The sequence below is a fragment of the Nelumbo lutea genome, chromosome 1, assembly GCF_056320005.1.
Source record: "Nelumbo lutea isolate HS-2025 chromosome 1, American lotus-T2T, whole genome shotgun sequence".
Classification (NCBI taxonomy): domain Eukaryota; kingdom Viridiplantae; phylum Streptophyta; class Magnoliopsida; order Proteales; family Nelumbonaceae; genus Nelumbo; species Nelumbo lutea.
The window spans coordinates 99,851,958-99,864,488 of NC_142684.1; positions in this window are offsets into that span (position 1 = coordinate 99,851,958).

Here is a 12,531-nt window from a genome sequence, read left to right on the forward strand (position 1 = left end):
ATATTTTAAACAATAATATATATATATATATATATCAAAACATATATAACATATATAGAATATATATAACATATATATGTAAACCTGTCAGTAACTAGATTTTTTGGTTCAATTTCTTTGGTTTAGTTTCGTTTTTTGGTTTTGATGAGCACTCTTACACTATAAGAAAACAACTTTTTAACGATCAGAAAAACTGTAGTTAAAAGTCCAAAACTCGCTATTGAAAGTTATTAACAACAAGATCATATGTCGTCGCCACCCATCACTAAAGTCCAAGCAATCAACGTCTACATAATTAAAATCCCTTGTGTTTTAATATGATATTAAATATCCATACATTTTACCCAAACAAATAAACAATTACTTTTATTAAAACTTGCAGAAAAAATATTACATATAGAAGGTTCTAACAGCTTGGAGGTTGATTTAAAATAACGAAAATTTCCCCCTTAACACTTAGCATTTTAATTATGCTACTTCATGAACATGCAAAGAAACAATTCTCAATTTGTATATATAGGTAAAATAAACAAGATGTGTCATAAAAGTCAAAACATACTTGAAAGTATCCATATATCTCCATGGAATAGACTCCAAATGACCATTAAGAGTTTTAATCTCCAAAAGCAACATGTTCTACTACTCCTAACTTTCCACCTACAACTATAAAGAACTCTGATGGAGAGTGATTTGACAAGACCTTATGAGAAGGTGACATGTGGGCGTGATTCAGCATAACAGCCTGGCTGCAACTAGGTAACGAGCTCACAGGACAGCTCGCCACAGAATGAGCTCGCTACAGCACGAGCTCGAGAACCCCAATATGCTGAAAGGGAATACTCCAAGACAAATTCATCCCAGCTCGCAAGTTAAGATAACCAACTCGCTCCAATACTTAGGCAAGAAGACTGCCCCAAAGGTAACCTCAAGCGGAATCACCTCGGGACACATCTAGGAGCTCCCTACAAGGCAGCTCGCTACAAAGCAGCTCGCTGTTAAGCAACGCATAGTTTTCAGGAAGCTTCTTACCTGACAAGACCATACCCGTCAGACTACATCACATCTCCTCGTTGACGGTGCAGTCCCTGCAACCCAGTAGACTGTACCCACGTCCCTCGACAGGTGGTAGCGTGTCTGTCCCTTCCGGGTACGTGTCTCTCATCCGATTGGGCAGTACCCTGCAACAGTTACCTGTGCAGCAAATAACGGCTGCGACAGAGAGCCAGTGACAGTTATGCCCATTTTGACAAGAACACCTGCATTTAAAGGCCCCAGGGTCAAAGGGCGAAGGTATCTTGTATCTTACATCTTGTATCTAGAGTTAATCTTGAACTTTAATTGATCTAACGCTCCCGCACTCTTAACTCTCTCTGCTTTCCTTACCGCTTTCTCAAGTGTTCCAACTTAAGCATCGGAGTATTCCCACCAGGCAAGTCCCCAAGGAATCCTTCACCATCTTCTTCTCAGGTATCGTCCGTCGCCAACTAGGAGTCAGTAGACTGCCAGCTAGGAGTGCCCGGATTGTGCAGCATCATTTGGCATCGTCTGTGGGAACGCTTCAAAAAGCCTTCCTCTAATCTCTACAACCCCCTCTCAAAAACTCAGCATTCATGGCTTCCTCTAGTAATGTCGAACGTGGTACCGACCAGAACGCTCTTGGGGAACAACCTCAGCTCCTCACTGTCTGCATCGGACAGTTCACCATCCCCCTCTCCACGGACGGAATTCCCAGCTTGAACATGCCTCACATAGTGGCACCTGTGAATGCTCCACTCCCTTCCGTGGTCGGAGCAACCTTTACTGAACCTTTCGTTGTTCCCCAAGTGAGCAACCAAAACCAGCTTGAAGACCTAGTGCAGTGCATACGAGCCATGCAAGCTCAAATGCAACAGTTCCAGTAGTTTCAACTTTACCAGTAGCAAGTGTTGCATCAAGTTTCTCAGTACCAGTATCAACAGTAGTTCCCTTAATTGCCTCGGGCCCAGCAGCCACTTCCCCCTCGGCATTCGGCCTCGAAGCAAGCCAAGCCCTCCCATCGGAGCAAACGTCCTCATCGGGGAAAGGCCTATCAAACCCAGAATCCTTCCAAAAGCCAAGCCTCGTCCCACGATAGGAAAGAGAGACCAGTCACCCCCGCCTCGTAGCCTGTGAGCAGGTCAGGGGCCTTCCAATCGGTCAGGCCCGCATCACCTCAGCACTCTCAGTTAGAGCTCCTACCCGCAAAAAATCAGTTCAAGGTCCTAGCCACAGATTACAGGCAGGGCCCTTGTCCACAGCTATCATTAGCAGTCAGAGCCCATCGAGCTCGGTAATATTGAAGCCAGCAGCACCAACGCCGAGCCAACGAAGCAGCAACAGAGGAGCCGACGAGCTCGCCGAAGCGCCACCCGCGTCCCGCCCGAACTTAAGGGTAAGGAGGAGGTAAGCTTAGATGAAGTAAAAGCTACTTCTCTCCTGTTGGTCCCTTCCCCTCTGTCATCAGAACTTCTTGTGGTCCCTATGCCAAAGGATTTCAAGCTCCCTCCCCTGGATAAGTACGAAGGATCCTTCGATCCGAACGACCATGTGGATGCCTCCCAGTCCCAGATGCACCTGGCAAGGGCTAGTGAATCCTGTATGTGCGAGGCTTTCTCCACCACCTTCGAAGGGGTGGCCCGCACATGGTACCAAAAACTTGCACCCGAATTGATAAGAAGTCGGGCGCAGTTCGCGCAAATCTTCACCTCCCACTTTGTCACCAGGAAGAGGTGCCCAAGAACTCAAGAAAGCCTCCTTGGCATAGTCCAGAAGGAAGGGGAGTCCATTCGGAGTTATATCAAGCGGTTCAGTGACACTTGTTTCCAAATATCCGATCTGGACCCCGCAGTTCATCTCACCAAGGCCAAGCGAAGCATTACTCATAAAGAATTCAAGTGGCATGTGGTAGTTAACCAGCCCAAGACTGTGACCGAGTTCCTCAAGCTCGCGGATCAATTTATAGGGACCAAGGAGGAAATCAACTAGAAGAGCGCAAGCGCGCCCGAAAAGAGAAAAAGGAAAGGTGAGTCCTCGATTCAAGGGGACGGTAAAAAGAAAAAAGACCCAGCTCGGGGGGCAAGGCCGTGTCAGCCCTTCTGAGCTCCAACGGCAGAAAGAACGGACTATATGCCCCTAAATGCGAAGCGGGCCAAGATCCTTATGGCGATCAAGGACGCCCCATATGTGAAGTGGCCACCTCGGCTGAAGGCCGATCCTAGTGTAAGGAATAAAATTTTGTATTATAGCTTCCATAAAGATCATGGTTATAGCACCGAAAATTGTAAAAACCTTTGCGACGAGATAGATGAGCTCATCCGTCGCGGATACTTGAAAAATTTTGTGCAAAATAATAATAATAAAACAGGTCGGCAGGGGGAGCTGAATAGAGATGCTCCCGAATCCAGTAGGTAGGCAGAGCAACCGCAGAGGCAGCCCCCGGAAGTGAGACCAATTCGAGGGACTATCCACATCATCATTGGAGGTTCAGTTGTCACGGGTTGTACCACAGCTTCAGCTCGGACATCAGCTCATAAGGCTGCCAGGAAAGAATAAAACCCACTGAAGTGGCTAAGGACGGAAGATCCAATCTTCTTCATGGAGGACGATGCGCGCGGGGTCCACTACCCCCTTGGGAAGGATTACAGTACATATGGAAGTTGGCACCTAGCCTAGAATTGTGAGGCTCAACCACAACTTCTTAGTGGCCGCAACCCCTCCCCGTACAATGCCATAGTAGGTCGGCCGATCACCCATGCCCTACGTGCAATGGTCTCCACTTACTACTTGGCGATGAAGTTCCCCACGGACTTCGGAACCGGGATAGCGCGAGGTGACCAGCTTGATTCTCGCAAGTGCTACGACGCCGCCCTCAAAGGGAAAGACAAGGTGGCTGATGACCTCAAGCTGGACCAACCTACGGAGCAGTGCGAGGAGCGAGCTGCACCTACAGAAGAGATTGTCTCCATCCCGGTATTGGCGGTGGATCCAGTTCGAACACTTCAAATTGGCGCTTCCATAGAAGAGCCCCGACGATCTCAATTAGTACGCTTCTTACTTGAAAATTTATATGTTTTTGCATGGTCCGGAACAGAGAAGCCCGAAATAGACCCCAACATCATAACTCACAAGCTTAATACTAATCCTATAGTTAGGCCCGATAGACAGAAGAAATGCAACTTAGCCCCAGAGTGATGGAGGGCAGTCGACGAGGAGGTCGGGAAGCTCTTCACAGCCGACTTTATCAGGGAAGTCCACTACCCGAGTTGGGTGGCCAACCCTATTCTGGTAAAAAAGGCTAACGGTAAATGGCGCATGTGCGTCGACTACACTGATCTGAATCCAGCTTGCCCAAAGGGCTGCTTCCCACTCCCCAGGATCGACCGTCTAGTGAATGTGACCTCAGGGCATGAGTTTCTGAGCTTCCTAGATGCCTATTTGGGCTACAACAAAATCAAGATGGACCTAACTAATGAAGAAAAGACTGCCTTTATAACCGAGCTCGGCCTGTACTGTTACAAGGTCATGCCCTTTCGGATTAAAAAATGCTAGGGCAACCTTTCTGCGACTTGTGAATAAATTGTTTGAGCCATTGATTGGCAGAAAAATAGAATGCTATGTAGACGACATGGTCATCAAGACCCAATTTTCGCATGATTTAATACAAGTCTTGCATTCAGTTTTTGAAATTCTGCATAGATTTAACATGAATTTGAACCCGAATAAATGTGTCGTTGGTGTCACCTCGGGTAAATTCCTAGGGTACATCATCAACCGGCGCGGCATTGAGGCTAACCTGGATAAAATAAAGGCCATCTTAGACATGAGACCACCCTGAAAAATGAAGGAGGTTCGGAGGCTGAATGGCCGAATAGCTGCTCTGAGCTGCTTCATGTCCAAGTCGGCAGATCGCTACTTGCCTTTCTTCAAGGCAATTAAGAGTAAAAGTTTTGAGTGGACCAAAGAATGTCAACTCATGTTTGGAGAGCTCAAAAATTACCTCGCTAGTATACCAGTCTTAACTCAGCCCAAGGAGGGCAATGTTTTAGAGTTGTACCTCTTAGCAAGTGACGAGGTGGTCAGCTCGGTACTGATAAAAGAGGTAGATCGAGTCCAACGACCTATCTACTATGTTAGTAAAGTATTGTAGGGAGCATAGACGAGATATCTGGAGATAGAAAAGTTGGCCTATGCACTAGTTATTACAGCTCGAAAGCTTCATTCGTACTTCTAAGCTCACACTGTCATCGTCCTCACCAAAAAAACTCTGAAGCAAGTTCTACTCAAGCCCGAGGTCTCTAGTAGACTGACGAAGTGGGCCATTGAGCTCAGCGAGTACGACCTCCAATACAAGCCGTGAACTGCTATCAAGGCCCAAGCCTTAGCAGACTTCGTCGCGGAATGCATTTTCAGCTCCGAAGTCCCCAGGCCGGTCAAGAACGAGGCCCCCAGCTCGGGCAAGCTCGAAGCTCCCAGGCTGGTTGAGCTTGAGCACCGTGAAGTAGCAACCAGTGCGGCATCCCTCCTAGTTAGGCTAAGTGCGAACAGGGATGAGGAGCTTTGGATCCTTCACGTAGATGGCTCCTCAAACCAGCAGGGCAGCGGAGCCATAGTCGTTTTGTACGGCCCAAGCAGCACAAAACTGGAGTACACACTACGCTTTGAGTTCACGGCATCCAACAATGAAGTGGAGTATGAGGCATTAATACCCGGGCTAGCTCTAGCCAAAGAAGTGAAAGCCAAGCATATCGTCATCTGCGGTGATTCCCAGCTCGTGGTCAATCAAGTCACAGACGAATACGAAGCTCGCGAACCGACTATGATTGCCTACTTACCCAAAGTAAGAGAGACTATACTCAACTTCCAGTCACACTTCATCAAGCAAATCCCGAGATCGGAGAACGTTGAGGCCGACGCTCTGTCCCGGTTAGCCATCACTAGTGATAATACCATGAGAACCATGTACATAGAGAACCTGCCTCGGCCTAACATTCTTGGGGGGGGGGGCAGAGGAGGTTGCTCCTGTCATTCAAGCAGAGCCGAGCTGGATTGATCCGCTTGCGAGCTTCTTGCTACACGAGACCCTCCTTGTAGACCGCAATGCTGCCAGAAGGGTAGAGCGCCAGGCGGCCAAATACGTCATGATAGATGAATGGTTTTACCGAATATCTTACACGCTCTCCTACCTGTGCTGCCTGCGACCTTCCGAAGCCGAGTTCGTGCTCCACGACACTCATGAGGGCCTGTGCGGCGGACACTTGGGGGGTAGGGCCCTCACCCAAAAAGCACTACAACAAGGGTACTATTGGCCAACAATGAAAGCAGACGCGATCGAGCTCGTCAGAAAGTGTGACAAGTGCCAAAAGCATGCTAATATCCACCATCAACCTACCGCCGATCTGAAGTATGTCACCAACCCGTGGCCTTTCGCACAATGGGGGATCGATATACTCGGACCATTTCCACCAACGACGGGCCAGTGGAGGTTCTTAGTGGTAGCAGTTGATTATTTCACCAAGTGTGTAGAAGTTGAACCTCTCGTAACAATCACAGCTCAGAACGTATAGAACTTTTTCTGGAAAAATATAGTGTGCCGCTTCGGGTTACCTCGGGTACTGATTTCCGATAACGGTAAGTAGTTCGAATACATTAAATTCCAGAACTAGTGCCAAGACATGTGAATTCAGCAGAACTTTACCTCAATCGCACACCCTCAAGAAAATGGTCAAGCGGAAGTCACAAACAGGGCTATCCTCCGCGAACTGAAGGCACGGCTAGACTGAGATAAGGGACTATGGGCAGATGAGCTACCCAGTGTTCTATGGACTTATCGGACCACAGTGAAGTCTGCCACAGGCGAAACCCCCTTCAACCTCACCTACGGAACTGAAGAAGTCATCACAGCCGAGATCAAGGTTCCCTCATTACGACTAGAAGCGTACGATGACAGGCGAATGAAGACGAGCTACGCACTAACCTCAACCTCCTTGACGAAGACGAGACCTCACATATATTAGGACCATGGCCTACAAGCAGAGAGTAGCTCGATACTATAATGCCAGGGTCAAGAAGCGGAACCTCCGCATCGGCGACCTGGTCCTTCGCAAAGTTATGGTGCTTGAGCTCGATGTTGGTAAGCTCGAGCCAAATTGGGAAGGGCCCCACTGAGTAAAGCGAGTACTCGGGGAAGAAACATACGAACTCGAAACCCTAGAAGGGAAACAAGTACCTCGGGCATGGAATAATGTCAACTTAAGGCAATATTATCTATAACTACTAAGTAGACCATGAGTCACTCTCAGAGCCTAAGGGCCAAAATGTCGAGCTAACGCTGACCTTGGCACGATAAGACCTAGTCGCCTCTATGGCATGGGCAAAATACTGAGTAGACCACGAGTCACTCTCAGAGCCTAAGGGCCAAAATACCGAGCTAACGTAGACCTCGGTGCAATAGGACCCAGTCCCCTCCATTGGCCGAGCTCCAAGAGTGGACTATGAGTCACTCCCTCAGCCTAAGGGCTAAGACGCCGAGCTAACTAAGACCTCGGCACTGTGAAAGACCTAACCGTTTCATCGGCAATGGCTAAGTATTAATACCAAAAGCATAGGCATCTCGGGCATGATCCCTATGAAGCATAGATCACCTCAGTATACTAGTTGAACTTGATAAGAAATAGCTCGGGGTAACAACTACCGAAAGATCCTACTTCGCACATGTAGCTCTAACAGCTCGAGTGATAAAATCACTTCATTTGAAAGTAAAGAGCACACAATACTTAGCAGAAAAAGATAAGACATTTCATTACTATAAACAAAAAATTGGGCTTAACAGCCAGGGAAAAGTTCAACAGAAAACAAATAAAAAGTGGGGCCCAATCGCCCAAGAGAGTTCATCAAAAAAGATATATTTAAAACCGGGTTCTAGCACCTGGGAACCACTAGAATCCATTCAGAAAAAGAAAAACAGAAGAACAACAACCGGCCTCAGTGATCCACCGCCTCCACAACCTCGTCATCCTCCGAAGAGTCAGGCTCCTCCTCCTCCACTAGGTCTGCCATCTCTGGATCTAGACCCTTCATTGTTATGCCATCGAGGTTGAGCCCGGAGAACTTCTTTCAGACCAGTCAGCGGCATAGTTCAAATCCAGGATGGTAGGAGAAAGTAGTCACTTACCACCATGTAGTGAGCAGAGGCTAGCCTGGCGAGCTGTTTGGGGTCCATCCCACCCCAGCTAGCAACCTCCTCGTGGGAGACCACCTTTCGGCTCCTTCACGAAGCCACGATGAAGTCAGTGACGCTTTCCCACCCTCCAGTGGGAAACCGTGGGAAAGTGAAAGGGTGGGACTACTCCCTTGAATGGGACCGGTGGGACCTCAGGCGGTGGAGAAACGAAGGCCAGATCAGTAGCCTCGAATTCAGTGCTCCCAGAAGTGGAAGCTTGGTCAGGGGTGCGACCTCTTTGCCCTACGCTTCTGGTTGCTGGACAAAAGGCGGCGTACGTCTACACCAGACATGATGGCTACCAAAAAATCACAAGGCATTAGTCCAATAAAAAAAAAACTTTTTCTACAAGGCATTGTGCGAACTAAAAGGCAACCTACCAGGGCTCAGGCCGGCCTGTGCGAGCTTGTACTCGGTCAAGTAGTCCGACCAATGGAAGTCAACTGCTGCCCAGGATTACAGCATTTCCCGAACTTTGGGATCCAAGTCAACACCTGAATCCTGGATGTCAGCCCTCCAGTGAGTTGGGAAGGGCCACCCTTTGGGGGTGCGAATTACAAAATAGTCCCGCTTCCAAGCCAGGATCCTGTTCGGCAACTCGTGTAGGAGCTTGAAGCTGGGACGGGGAGAAAAATAATAGGAATGCCTTTTTGGAGGCGCTCCGGGGAAGCATTCTTGATGGAGAGGATGGTGGAGAAGATGTCGAGGTTAAGGGGAAGACAGTATTCATAAAATAAAGAGATAGTCCCAACTACATTTCGGATTGAGTTGGGGTGAAGCTGGTCGATAGTAACATTGAAATGGTTCAAAACCTCCACTATTAGAGGATGCATTGGAAGACGAAGGCCAGCTATGAGCTGTTCTTGGAAGATCACTATCTCGTCGGGACTGTGCTCCCAAGGATAGTCATCGGAAGGGAGACTGTAGACAAGGTCTCTAGGAAGGTAAAACTGAAGAACCAAGGTCCTAAGTCTCTCCATCGACATAGAGGAAGGGCCGAAGTTGTCTGGTTCCCTACCCCGGGAGGTGAAAGCTGTCTCGCCGGAGGCCTCATAAGCTTCCGGGGCCTGCCCCCAAGCTCCCCTTGACCTCTAGGGGACGTCATCTTAGTCACCACCCCGTGGAAAGTTGTTGTATGGGTACCCAGACATACTGACAAAATGATAAGACTCACCAGGGAAAGCTGAACTGAAAAGACGGTGTGAACAGAAGAAGAGCTCGAGCAACTAGGTGAAGGCACGACCTCAGAATCTGAAGGCAAGGCAAGTTGGCGTGAAGGAAATGAGGCATGGAGCCCTCCTATTTATAGCCACTGTGCCCACAAAACTAACAACTCAGATTAAGGAAAATTTGACGGTTCACAATCAAGTTGACCGCACGTCTCCTAAAACCGAAATGTGACTGGCTACACGTCTTCCATGATTAAGGTAATGTCGACTACACGACTTCCGGAGGTGAGAGCCGTTTTGGCGTGCTTTTTGACATTCGAAAAGTCCTGACATCCGCGTGTGTATTTAATGTGATTAATCAATCAAGTTTGAATTTCAGGTCAAATCCCCCCGTCACACTCCATGAACTCCTCGCGCTAGAGTAGAATCCTTTGCTCGATGAGTGGGGGGCAATTGATGGAGGGTGATTTTACCCGACCTCCTGAGAAGGTAACACGTGGACGTGACTTAGCATAAGCAACAACTCAGCATAACAGCTTGGCTGCGACTAGGTAACGAGTTCACAGGACAGCTCGCTACATTATAGCTCGCCACAGATTGAGCTCGCTATAGTGCAAGCTCGAGAACCCCAGTATGCTGAAAAGGAATACTCCAAGACAAATCTATCCCAGCTCGCAAGCTGAGAGAACCAGCCCGCTCCAATACTTAGGCAAGAAGACTACCCCAATGGCAACCTCATGCGGAATCACCTCGAGACACATCCAACTCCCTATAAGGCAGCTCGCTATGTGATAGCTTGCTACAAAGCAATTCGCTGTTAAGTGACGCAGAGTTTTCAGGAAGCTTCTTACCTGACAAGACTGTACCCGTCAGACTGCATCACGTCTCCTCGTTGACAGTGCAGTCCCTGCCAACCTAGTAGGTTGCACCCACGTCCCTCGATATGTGGTGGCGTGTCTATCCCTTTCAGGTATGTATCTCTCATTCGATTGGGCAGTACCCTGCAACAGTTACTTGCATAGCAAATAACGGCTGCGACAGAGAGCCAGTGGCGGTTATGCCCATTTTGACAAGAACACCTACATTTAAAGGCCCCAGGGTCGAAGGGGCGAAGGTATCTTGTATCTTGAATCTTGTATCTTGAGTTAATCTTGAACTTTCATTGATCTAGCGCTACCCGCACTCTTAGCTCTCTTTGCATTCCTTACCGCTTTTCTCATGTGTTCTAACTTAAGCATCGGAGTATTCCCATCGGGCAAGTCCCTCGGGAATCCTTCACCGTCTTCTTCTCAGGTACCGTCCATCGCCAGATAGAAGCCAGTCGACTGCCAGGTAGGAGTGCCCAGATTGCGCAACATCAAACTCTTTAGAGGAATATAAACACAAAAAATCACAACAAAGTTCTCACCATATGGTTTATTTATGTTAGTTGAAAGATTTAATGGCTGAATAAATCTGCTTATGCATTTACATAACTCTCCATATAGTTTATGCCTAAAAAAGTATTAAATAATTTCCTTCTAAGTGGAAGTAATTGGGAATTCAAATAATAAAAAATGGTAAATAGATTGGTAGGCAACTCACTCTAATGAACTTTTCAAGACTAAAGAACTTGAATTCACCAACCTCTAAATGAAAATCAAACTCATGATCAAGCCTTGCATATAAACTAAAATCCAACACTTCAAATTGTTCAAAAGTTTATAACCATATTTTTGAAAATTTAAACTTGAAGTTCAAGCCAAAAATAAAAATTCCCATTTGAAACATGCTTCACAATATAAGGTTTTTACCACATTTGAAACCCATGTGGGCATACCAACATGGGTGTATGCCCACAATATAAGTAATCAAGCAATTAATATTATTTATGGGGCCCAAATGGTTATGCAAGTCTGCAATTTTTAGTCCTCATTTTTGTTTCTAAACAATTCTATGACCTGCTATAGAAAACACAATAGGAAGGGAACATTTACTATTTTATGGGAGACTAAATAACCTTAAAGGTGCTGCCTTAACACTAGTATTAGTAATGCTTCATCTTTTATATTTTTTTGTTAGTCATAGTTTATTCTTTGAAGTTTAAATCCAATGACTTGAGCATTCAAAATTTCTTATCCAGAAGATAAAATGACTAATCTATACAATATTTCATATCAAGAAAGTGCAAGAGATTTGGAAATTTTAAAATTATACTAGTTTTACATGATAAAATCATAAAAGAATTGCTCTATTGCAATAATCTAGTGCTGAACAAGCCGAGTATAAGCTAGCCTGCTACATTGTATGGACATATGTATGGTTAAATGATAATGCTCATGGGAACAAGAGATGTGATTCTTCCTTTTTGGTCCATTTCTATAGGTAGTGAAAGAATCTCTTAAGAGCATCAACTTATCCCATGATCAACAAGCTAGGAAATATAGTAAGGGTATGAAGAGGTTTAGTGTTGCCATTTCACTTATTGAAGATCCTAAAGTATGAGATGTCTCTTTGTTGCATGTTTAAACTTCCTCATTATTCTAGCTAATAACTACTTATGGTGTATCTTTTCGGAATCTTGCAAGGTTGTCTATATGGATGGGCCTAGTTCAGGAATGGATCTATCCTCCATAACTCCCTAAGCTTATTTATGACAAAAATCAGCATTGGTTATTGATCCTCAATAGCCATGTAAAATAATCTATAACACTTCAACCAATCCCTCCACTACCCTTTGCAATAACAAAAACGCACTTACAGGCTGTAAGAGAAACTTCAGCAGGGGACTTGCACAAAGAGATGCATACAAACTAGAATACACCTTGAGATATCTAATGGTGGCTATATAAAACTATATATATTAGAATTTTAATGTGAACTAACTACCTATTACTATAGTTATAGCCATTGTAAAGTTTAATATGTTTTTAGTATTTATTGTATTTTTATTAGTTATTTATTGTATATTCATTATAAATTTATTTTCAATAATTATGTATTTTTGCTATAAATTTTCAATAAGTATTGGCAATTGAACTATTGTTATTTATTAGTAATTAAACTACTAATTTAGCTAAAATTAGGAGTGTTCATCGGTCAGTTCGGTTTGGTTGCAGGCTTTTTAGCCAACTTAATCAACGTAGT